The following is a 12555-nucleotide window of genomic DNA, read 5'->3' on the forward strand; positions in this document are numbered from 1 at the left end:
CAGGAGAGTAAGAACAGTATAGGAAATGTAGAAGCCAAAGAATTTATATGTACGACTCATGGACATGAACTAAAGGGGGGGAATGTGGGTGGGAGAGGGTGTGCAGGGTGGGAGGGAGTGTGCATAGTGGAAGGGAGTGAAAGGGGAAAAATGGGACAACTGTAATAGCATAATCAATAAAATATATTAAAAAAAAAGAAAATGAAATCTCCAGAAACTGAAAGCCATGGAAGACGGTGTTTTAAATGACAGAATTGAAGGTTGCAGTTATAAAGAAACTCAGTGATACAGAAGAAAACTCAGAAAGGCAGTTCAAAGAGCTCAGGAATAAAATCAATGAACAAAAGTAGTACTTTACCAAAAAGAATAAACTCTACAAAATGAACCAAACAAAAATTCTCGAGTTGAAGAACTCAATAAAGGAGATGAATCCAGCAGAGAGCACTGGGAATGGAGCAGACAACACAAAACAGGGAATCAGTGATCTTAAACAAACCCAGAAATGACCCAGGAGGAAGAAGAGAGAGAATAAAGTTAAACAATTAAAGACCTCTATGAGAATGACTACATTAGAAAGGGCAACACCAGGGGCTGTGGACTGTGCACCACTGGGGTTGGTCAGGGATCTCAAGATGACTGGGCTAAAACTTCCTCTAAAAGCCATTGACTGGGAAGCTTTTGGGGAGATCATACCCCAGGACCAGAAGGCCACTGCTAACTCCCTGAAATCCTGGTATGACAGCCTCACCTCCAGGTTGGCTACCCTACCTGAGAATCCATCTGCTATTACTGGGCTTACTGCAAGGCCAGTATAGTGAAGACCGGTTTGGTAGATAATTTTGAGAAAAACTTTAATGCCCTAAGGTTCCTGTTCCAGAGGATAAGTCTAGTGTCCTGGTGGAGGCCAAAGAAAAAAAAGGTGTGGGAATTTGTGCTGAGTGTTTTGTTTCTCTCAAAGACATTGTCTCTCAAAAACATTGAGCAATATGAGATAAAGCTGGAGAAGATGAAATACCTAACTTTCTTTCATCAGATGGCCATTGAGGATTTGAATGAAGTCTTCCAGAAACCAAATTAGACAAGGAGCATCCCTCATGACCTCACAAGCCAATTGAGAATTTATAAACTTGAATCTGGGAGAAAGCTCTGGCTGTCATATTATAAACTCTGGACATTAAAAATAATTATGCAGTAGGAAAAAAGAGCAACATGAGGATACAGGGAACCTACTTAAAAAAAATGAGAACTTCCTTTGCTATGGAAAGAACTGGACTCTAGAATACAGGAAGGTAATAGGACACCTAATTATATCAATGCAAAAAAGATGTTCTTCAAGACATTTCATTCAAACTGTCAAAAATAAATGACAAAGAATTATCAAGGCAGCCAGAGAGAAAGGACTAACTTAAAAAGGAAACCCCATTAAATTACTATAAGATTTCTCAGTAGAAACATTACAAGACAGGAGTGGAAGGAAATATTAAAAATAATGAAAGACAGGAACCATCGGCTAAGGATAATATACCCAGCAAAAGTATCCTTTAGATATGAAGGAGAAATAAAGGCTTTTCCAGACAATTAAAAACTAAAAGCATTCACCACCAAGAGGCCAGAACTACAAGAACTGTTAAAAGGAGCTATTTCACTGGAAACAAAGACAAGTGTACACAAAGCCTTGGTAAAATGACTTACAGACAGAAGCAGAAAACTATAAATCTTTTTTAGAATAGTATATTAAATAGTTATAACAGAGGTTTAAGGAGAGAAAGGGGGAATTAAAGTTAACTACAACCACTGTAATTTTGTAATTAATGCACAAATAAAAAGGGATAATTTGTGACAACAAAATAAAAAAGGGAATGAGAAAAAGGACTGAATATTTACATAGGATGGAAGCAAAGAGGTAATCAGACGAAACACGTCAATTGTGTGTGAGACATTTTACACAAACCTAATGGTAATCACGGGACAAAAATACAGAACTGACACATAACATTAAAATAAGAGAACAGAAAAAAATCATACAAAACTGCCAAACTAAAACAGCAGAATCACAAGGGAAAAGAAACAACAGAGATACAAAGCAATCAGAAAACAGAAGATAAAATTGCCATAGTTAGTCCTCATATATCAGTAATCAGCCACAATGTAAATTGACTGAACTCACCAATCAAAAAGCACAGAGTAGCAGGATGGTTTAAAAAATAAGACCCAACTATATGTTGCCTACAGGAGAATCATCTCAGCTCCAAACATAGGCTCAAAGTGAGGGGTGGAAGATACTTCTTCAAGTGAATGGTATCCACTTGAAAGCAGGTGTAGTATTACTTATACCACACAAAATAGATTTCATAATTTAAAAAGATAAGGGGGTAATATCCACAATTTATTAAGAATGCAAGAAAATCCAATTAAAAATGGGCAGAGGACATGAAGAGAAACTTTTCTAAGAGAACATACAGATGGCCAACAGACTCATGAAAAGATGCTCAACATCACTAATCACCAGAGAAATGAAATTAAAACCACAATAAGCTATCACCTCACACTGTCAGAAAGGCCATCATCAATAGGCCAACAAACTACAAGTGTTAGTGAGGATGTGGAGAAAGGGGAGCCCTCAAACACTGTTGGTGGAAATGCAGACGGCTGCAGCCACTGTGTAGCACAGTATGATGTTTCCTCAAAAAATTAAAAATGGAACTGCCTTATAACCCAACAGTTCTAAATCTAGGTATATATCCAAAGAAACCCATAAGACAAATTCAAAAGAATATATGAACCCCTCTGTTCATTGCAGCTTGATTTACAATACCCAACAGGCAAAAACTGTAACTGTTCCCTTTAAGATTAGGAACAAGACAAGGGTTCCTGCTTTTACCTTTCTTATTCAACAGAGTCCTGGAAGTCCTAGCCACACCAATCAGACAAGAAGAAGAATAAAAGGCATCCAAATTGGAAAGGAAGAAGTAAAACTGTCTTTATTTGCAAATCATATGATGCCGTACAGAGAGAACCCCAAAGATTCCACTAAGAAACTATTAGAACTGATAAAGGAATTCAGCAAGGTAGCAGGATACAAAATTAATATCCAGAAATCAGTTGCATTTTTATATGCCAATAATGAACAGAAAAGGAAATGAAGAAAACAATCCCATTCAACATTGCTTCAAAATGAATAAAATACCTAGGAATAACCTAACCAAGGATGTATAAGACCTGTACTCAGAAAACTATAAGACACTGAACAAAGAAACTGAAGAAGATACAAATAAGTGGAAGCATATACTGTGTTCATGGGCAGGAAGAATTAACATCATTAAAATGTCCACACTACCCAAAGCAATCCATAGATTGAATACAATTTCTATCAGGATACCAATGACATATTTCACAGAACTAGACCAAATATTTTAAAAATTTATATTGGAACCACAAAAGGCACCAAATAGCAATGGTGACCTTGAGAAAGAAATACAAAGTTGGAGAAATCATGCTACCTAATATCAAACTGTAAGGCCATACCAATCAAGACAGCATGGTACTGGCATAAAAAGACACACAGATCAACGGAACAGAACAGAGAGCCCAGAAATAAACCCACACCATTAGTCAACTGATATTTGACAGAGAAAGCAAGTTATTCAATAGACAGTTTATTCCATAAAAGGTGTTGGGAAAATAATTGGACAGATATGTGCAGAAAAATGAAACTAGACCACCTTCTCATGACACAAACAAAAATAAATTCAAAATGGATTAAAGACTTAAATGTTAGACCAAAAACCAAAAAAGTCCTAGAAAAAAACATAGGCAGTAAAGTCTGAGGCATTGCTCGTAGCAGTATTTTTCTGATATATCTCTTCAGGCAGGGGAGACCAAAGAAAAAAATAAACAAAAGGAACTACATCAAGCTAAAAGATTTTGCACAGCAAAGGAGACCATCAACAAAATAAAAAGACAACCCAGTGAATGGGAGAACATATTCACTGATACATCTTACAGGGGGATAATATCCCAAACTTATAAAGAACTTATAAAACACCAAATATACAATCTACTTATAAAATGGGCCAAGGACCCAAAGAGACACTTCTCCAAAGACAACACACTGATGGCCAATAGGCATAAGATGCTCAACATCACTAATCATCAGAGAAATGCAAATTAAAACCACAGTGAAATATCATCTCACATCTGTGTGAATGGCTATCATCAATACATCAACGAACAACAAGTGCTGGAGAGGATGTAGAGAAAGGCGATTCCTCATGAACTGTTGGTGGGAATGAAAATTGGTGCAGCCTCTGTGGAAAGCAGTACAGAGATACCTCAAAAAATTACAAATGGATCTGCTTTTTGATCCCACCTCTGGGAATTTATCTGATGAAACCCAAAACATTAATTCAAGGGAACATAAGCACCCCTACGTTCATTGCATTATTTACAATTGCCACGGCATAGAAGCCACCCAAGTGCCCATCAGTAGATGAGTGGATGAAACAACTATGGGACATTTATGCAATGTTTACTCGGTTGTAACAGTGAGAATTTTACCCTTTGTGACAGACAGCATGGATGGACCTGGAAAACATTATGCTAAGTAAAATAATCCAGTTAGCAGCAAATACCATACGATTTCACTCATGTGCAATCTAATAAACATAGAGACAGACTCATAGAGAGCAGGCTGATAGCTCTGCAGATGCGGGGAGGTTGAGGGGTGAAGGCATCAAGCAAAAAGGAAGGACTTATGGACATGAACAACAGTGTGGTAACTGCAGGGGACAGAGGGCATAAGGGGGATAAATGAATAGAAAAAAATAAAAACAAATACACTGAAAAATAAATCAGAAATGAAAGAAAAGTTACAGTGGACACCACAGAAACGCAAAGGCTTACACAAGAATACTATGAAAAGCTATATGCCACCACATTGAATAACCTAGAAATAATTGACGAATTCTTAGAAATATATGGCATTCCTAGACCAAATCATTAAGAATTAGAAAAACTAAATGGAGCAGTGACAGATAAAGAAATTGGAACAGCAACTGACTCTAAGGAAGATTCGGCAGCAGCTGCAGTGGAACTGCATTCCGCACTCTTCTGCTCCAGACTCACCTCTGTTTGCTCTCACCGAGGAAGGCAGTGGCCAGAGAGCCTCGCCAGGGCCATGGCTTCCAAAGGCACTGGGAAAGACACCCATGCAACCAGAGGTGTGATTCACCAAATTAGAATTATTCTAAGCAGCTGCGATGTAAAATCTCTGGAGGAGGTGTGCTGGCCTAATAGGAGGTGCGAAGGAAAAGAGCCTCAGTGTGAAAGAACCAGTCGGATACCTACCAATACTGAGAATCACTGTTAAGAAAAGCTCCCTGGGGCAGTTTTTACGTTCAATATTATTTTATATTAGTTTTCTCCCTGGGGCAGTTTTTACGTTCAATATTATATTAGTTTTGGGTGCACAGACTTGGAATCATTTCCAGGTGAGGATCCACAGGATCCTTCTGAGACTGTTAAGCAGATTTTTTTCTGTCAGTACTGAACCAGGAATGGAGGCTGAACTCACCACTGCAGACGCTTAAACCAACCTTTGTAATAACTTGACTATCAGTTATTAAAAAAAAAAAGAAAAACAGCCCTGGCTGGCATAGCTCAGTGGATTGAGCGCAGGCTGCAAACCAAAGTGTCGCAGGTTCGATTCCCAGGCAGGGTACATGCTTGGGTTGCAGGCCATAACCCCCAGCAACCGCACATTGATGTTTCTCTCTCTCTCTCTCTCTCCCTTCCCTCTCTAAATAAATAAATAAATAAATAAATAAAATGTTTAAAAAGTAAAAAAAAAAAGGAGAAAAACAAACAGTAGTCAAAAACCTCTCCCCCAAAAAACAAATGTTCAGGACCAGATGGCTTCACTGGTGACTTCTACCAAACATTCAAAGAAAATTTAGTACCAATCCTTATCAACTTCTTCCAAAAAACTGAAGAGCAGGGAATACTTCCTAACTCGTTTTATGAAGCCCAAAATTACCTGATTCTAAAAACTTAGAGGCCAATATCTCTGATGACCAGAGATACAAAAATCCTAAACAAAATAGTAGCAAATTGAATGTACCAATACATTAAAAGAATCACACACATCATGATCGAGTCTCATTCCAGTGATGCAAGGATGGTTCGACACCTGCAAATCAAGCTATGTGATACACAACATTAAAAAAAGATACAAAGTGTATGATGTTTTTTGACAAGAAACAACATACATTTATAATGAATGCACTCAATAAAATGGTTATAGAAGAAAACTAGCTCAACATAATAAAGGCCACATATGACAAACCCTCAGCTAACATCCTATTCAGTGGTGAAATCTAAAAGCTTTTCATCTAAGATTAGGAACAAGAATGCCTACTTTTGCCGCTGTTACTTAACACAGCAGCAGAAGCCCTAGTCAAAGCAATTGGAAACAAAGAAATGACAGGCATCCAAACTGGGAATGAAGAAGTAAAACTCATTATTTGCAGATGACAGGATTCCAAATACAGAAAAATCCTAAAAACTCCACTAAAACTGTCAGAAAATAATAAACAGATACAACAGTTACAAAATCAATATATAAAAATCTACTGCATTACTATATACTAACAATAAAATATCATAAACAGAAATGAAGGAAACAATCCCATTAACAATGGCAACAAGGAGGATAAAATACCTAAGAAAAAAATTAACAAAGGAAGTGAAGGACCTGCACACTGAGAAATGTATGACAGTGTTGAAAGAAACTGAACAATACACAGAGAAATGGAAAGCTGTCCTGTGGTTGTGGCCTAGAAGAATTAACATTGTTAAAAAGGCTATATTACCACTCTGGCCAGCGTGGCTCAGTTGGTTGGGCATCATCCCAAAAAGCCAAAAGTTAGTTGGTTCAATTTCCAGTCAGGGAACATGCCTAGGCTGCGGGTTCAGTACCTGGTCAGGAGCGTATGTATGGGAGGCAACTGATTGATGTTTCTCTCTCATATGGATATTTCTTTCCCATTCTCCCTCCTTTCCCCTCTAAATAAATATATATATGTTTTACAAAGGCCATATTACCTGAAGCAGTATACATATTTAACGCAATTGCCATCAAAATCCCAATGGCCTTTTTTACAGAAACAGTACAAAGAAATCCTCAAATATGTATGGAACCACAAAAGGTCCCAAATAGCAAAAGCAATCCTGAGAAAAAAGAACCAAACCAAAGACATCACACTCCCTGACTTCAAACTATACTATAAAGCTACAGTAGTTGAAACAGTATGGTACTGGAAAAACACAGGCCAATGGAACAGAACTAACAACCTAGAAATAAACCCACACACATATGGGCAACTAATTTTCACCAAAGGAGCCAAAAACATACAATAGAGAAAGGAAAGTCTCTTCAATAAACAGTTTTGGGGAAACTAGAAAGTCACTTGCAAAAGAATGAAACTAAACTGCTATCTAACACAATGCCCCAAATTTAACTCAAAATGGATCAATGATTAAATATAACGCCTGAAACAATAAAATGCATAGAAGAAAACATAAGCACTCAAGTTGTGAATCTTGGTCTCAGAGGGGTTTTTATGAACTCATCCCCGAAGGCAAGGAAAGTAAAACAAAAATAAAAGAATGCGACTATATTAAACTAAAGAGCTTCTACAGAGCTAAAGAAATCAACAACAACAAAAAAAGCAAGCAACTGAATGGGAGAGAATAATTGCAAACAATACCTCTGATAAGGGGCTAATATCCAAAATTTTATTAGGAAGTCACATAATTTGACAACAAAAATAACCCCGTTGAAAAAATAGGCAGAGGATCTGAACAGACACTTTTCCAAGGAAGACATATAGGTAGTCAACAGATATATTCAAATTGCTCAACACCACTAGTTATAAGGGAAATGCAAGTCAAAACCTTAAGATACCACCTCATACCTATCAGAATGGTTATTACCAATGACAAGAAATACCAAGTGCTGACGAGGATGTGGAGAAAAGGGAACCCTGCACCCTTCTGGTGGGAATGCAAATTTGGTGCAGCCACTATGAAAAACAGTATGCAGGTTTCCCTCAAAAATTGAGAATAGAGCTACAGCAATTCCTCTTCTGGGTATCTACCTACAAAATCTGAAAACACTTACTGGTAAAGATATATGTACCCTTATGTTCACTGCAGCATTAGTCACAACAGCCAAGACATATAAACAACTTAAGTGTCTTTATCCAACTTATTTGGATAAAGATGTAAATACACACAATGGAATACTACTCAGCCATGTAAAAGAAATGCTGCCATTTACATCATGGATGGACCATGAGTGTATTTTACTAAGTGAAATAAGTCAGACAGATAAGGAGAAGAACTGTATGACTTCATTCATATATGTGGAATATAAAACAAAAGCAACAAACAAAGAAACAAACAAACAAAAAAGCTCCAAGATACAGACAACAGAATGGTGGTCACCAGAGAGGAAGAAGGGCGGCATGAGGACAAAGAGGGTAAGGGGTCAAATGCAGAGTAGATAGATGTGATATCCCCAACGTACCACCTGAAACTTACATGATATTATTATCAATTCATGTCATCCCAATTAAGTTCAATTTTAAAAAAATTAAAAGGATGGGTTGAAAAAGGTATATGGCAATAATAATGAAAAGAAAGCTACAGTGGCATTATTAATATCGATGTTATTTTAGAGCAAATAATAATACAGCAATATATCATAAGGGAAAAGGCCAATGCATCAAGATGATATAATAGTAACGATTTATGAACTTAATAACAAAGCTTCAGAACACATAAAGACAAAACTGATAAAACTGTAATGGTAGACAATCCACAATTATACCTAGATATATCAACACCCCTCTGTTAACAACTTAATGAAATATTAGACAGAAAGTCAGTGCAGCTCTAGAAGACTTAAAAACACTATCAACCGATGTGACCTAATTGGCATTTACAGAACACTCTGCCAAACAACTGTGGAGCACATGGAACAGTGACTAAGAGATACAGAGGGATACAAAACAAGTCTTGATATATTTAAAAGAATTCAAGTTACACAAGGTATGTTATCTGGCCACAATGAATTAAATTATCAATCAGTAACACTTTGGGGGGATTTGAAAATCCCCAAATATTTAGCAACTAAATAACATAAATAACCCTTGGATCACAGGAAAATAATCAGAAGAGAAATTACACAGTATTTTAAACTGGATGAAAATTAAAACACAACGTATCTAAGGTTGGGGTGCAACAAAAGCTCTACTTAGAAGGCAGTTTGTAGACTAAACACCTACTGGAAAGGAAGGAGGAAAGGTCTTCAACTAGTGAGACTCAGAATCCACTTGAAGAAAAATCTGAAAAAGCGCAAATGGAACCCAAAGCAAGAAGAAGAAAATAAGGTCAGAAATAAAGTAAAATTTTAAAAACAGATAAAAATCAATGGAACCAATAACTGGTTCTATGAAAAGATCAATAAAATACATAAACCCCCAGCCACAATTACATCTGGAGGCAAGATGCAAACAAGCTACCACAGCTCTCCCAGACCACTGCAGAGCGGGGAGCACACTCCAAGTCATTTCATGAGGCCAGCAGACCCTGAGACCTATACCAGACAGAAGTATTACAAGGAAAAAAAAAATATACACCAACATACCTTAGAAGATAGATGCAAAAATTCTTAAAATGTTTATAAATAAATCCAACAATAAATAAAAAGAACTTAATTTAATATATTGAGGTCAAGTGAAGTTTTTCACAGAAACACAAGATTGGTTTACCATTGAAAAATCAATGTAATTCATGATAAAAACAAACTAAAGAAAAAAAAGTGCTCATCTCAATAAGGCAGAAGTGGCATCTGAAAAAATCCAGCATCCTTTCCTGATAAAAACTCCCAGCACACTAGGAATAGAAGGGAATTCCCCAAGCTGAAGGAAGGATAAAGAATAAATGCTTTCTCTATGAGGTCAGGACCAATGAAAATATGTCCACTCAGTGCTTTTCTATTCAACACTGTACTGAAGGTTCTAGCTGATGCCATAAGCCAGAAAAAATACAAGGGAACAAGACTGAAAAGGAAGAAGCTTATTTTATAAACTTTATTTATAGGCATAATTATTTTAAAAAATTATATAGAAACTACCCCCAAAAAGCTGCTAAAATAATTGAATTTAACAAGGTTTCAGAATACAAGATTAAATAAATAAATTATATTTTATATACTAGCAGTGAAAAATTGGACACTGAAGTTTATGAAACAATACTACATACAGATAAAAAAACTGCAGTCCTTGGCAAAACAAACAAACAAACAAACAAACCCTCATTCTTCACTGTAAAACTACCAAGCACTGCTAAGAGAAACTAAAGAAGGCCTAAATAACTGAGGAGACATCTCATGTTCATGGGTCAGGGTTTCAGTACTGTTAAGATGTCAATTTCCCCCAAACTGCCCTCAAGAGTCGAAGTGATCCCATCAAAATCCCTAGAGACTTTTCCATAACAATTTACAATCTGATTTGAAATTTACATAGAAATGCAAATTACTTTCTTCCAGTCAAGATGGAGGCACAGGTAGACACACTGTGCCTTCATGCACAACAAAGATAGAGACGACAACAATTTAGAAACAGAATAACAACCAAAACTGACAGAAAATTGATCTGAATGGAAGTCAGACACCCAAGAAAACAGACGCATCATCCAGACCGGTAGGAGGGGCGGAGTTGGGCATCCGCGCGTGGGGCGCGGCACAAAGAACAGAGAATGTTGGGACCTAAGGCGTGAGGCAGCCTGGGCACGCAAGACCGCAGTGGGTGGACCCTGGGCAGGCAAGCAGCAGCTGGCAGACCCCAGCTGAGGGGTGGCAACTGGCAGACCCAGAGAGGCGACAATTATGAAGCAAGGCACTGCACAAAACCCAGGGTCCCACAGGTGGGAAGTAGAACCTTGGGGCACTGATTGAGGACACCTGTGGGGATTGAGGAGCAGGGAGGGACTCCCAGCCTCTCTGGAGAGGTCCTTGGAGGGTCCCACGGCGTGCACAAGCCCACCCACACGGGAATTGGCACCAGAGGGGTCCAGTTTGTTTGGGGGAAGCAGCGGAAGGGACTGAGGTTCCAAGGAGAGTGGAGCAAGCACCATTGTTCCCTCTCGGACCCCACCCCCACATACAACATCACAACCCAGCAACTGGGGTGCTCTACCCTGGTGAACACCTAAGGCTCTGCACCCCATACATAACAGGTACAACCAGACCAAACGGGGGGTGGGGGGAGACACAGATGGCTCAAACAGAATTAAAAGCCCAAGATCCAGTTTTTTTAAGCAACTGAGAGATAGCCAACCTATCAGATGCACAGTTCAAAGCACTGGTGATCAGGATGCTCACAGAATTGATTGAATTTGGTCGCAAATTAGGTGAAAAAGTGAAGGCTACAATAAGTGAAATGAAGAAAAATGCACAGCGAACCAACAGTGATGGAATGAAAGCTGGGTCTCACTCCAATGGAGTGGACCAGAAGAAAGAAACAACCACACAGAAAAGAATGAAGAAATAAGAATTTTAAAAAATGAGGAGAGGCTTAGGAACCTCCAGGACATCTTTAAACGATCCAGCAGCCAAATTTTAGAGGTGCTAGAAGGAGAAGAGGAAGAGCAACAAGTGGGAAACTTATCTGAACAAATAACAAAGGAGAACTTCCCCAATCTGGCAAAGGAAATAGACTTCCAGGAAGTCCAGGAAGCCCAGAGAGTCCCAAAGAGGTTGGACCCAAGGAGGAACATCATGTAATTATGATGTGCCATGATGAGCCAAGGCACATCATAATTACATTAGCCAAGGTAAAAATGAAGGAGAGAATTCTAGAAGCAGCAAGAGATAAGGAGACAGTCACCTACAAAGGAGTTCCCATCAGACTGTCAGCTGATTTCTCAAAAGGGACCTTGCAGGCAAGAAGGGGCTGGAAAGAAGTATTCCAAGTCATGAAAGACAAGGACCTACATCCAAGATTGCTCTATCCAGCAAAGCTTTCATTTAGAATGGAAGGGCAAATAAAGTGCTTTTCAGATAAGGTCAAGTTAAAGGAGTTCATCATCACCAAGCCCTTATTTTATGAAATGTTAAAGGGACTTATCTAAGAAAAAGAAGATAAAGAAACATGTATAGTAAAGCAAAAGCAAACACACAGTTATTAACAACCACGCCTAAAACAAAAACAAACTAAGCAAACAGCTAGAACAGGAACAGAACCACAGAAATGAAGATCACATGGAGGGTTAGCAACAGGGGAGAGGGAGGAGGAAAGAGGGGGAAAAAGGTATGGAGAATAAGTAGCATAGATGGTAGGTAGAATATAGGGGGAGAGCAAGAATAGTATGGGAAATGTAGAAGCTGAAGAACTTATGACATATGGACATGAACTAAAGGGGGGGAATGTGGGTGGGAGAGAGTGTGCAGGGTGGAGGGGAATGAAGGGGGGAAATGGGACAAATGTAATA

At 38.3% G+C, this 12555-nt stretch overlaps 1 pseudogene; it reads left to right on the top strand.

Annotated features, from left to right (window-relative positions):
- Positions 1 to 529: 529 nt before the first annotated feature.
- On the top strand, positions 530 to 1125 carry LOC114491085 (annotated as a pseudogene).
- Positions 1126 to 12555: the final 11430 nt, after the last annotated feature.

Source organism: Phyllostomus discolor, chromosome 2 (genome assembly GCF_004126475.2).
Source record: "Phyllostomus discolor isolate MPI-MPIP mPhyDis1 chromosome 2, mPhyDis1.pri.v3, whole genome shotgun sequence".
In the NCBI taxonomy this organism is placed as follows: domain Eukaryota; kingdom Metazoa; phylum Chordata; class Mammalia; order Chiroptera; family Phyllostomidae; genus Phyllostomus; species Phyllostomus discolor.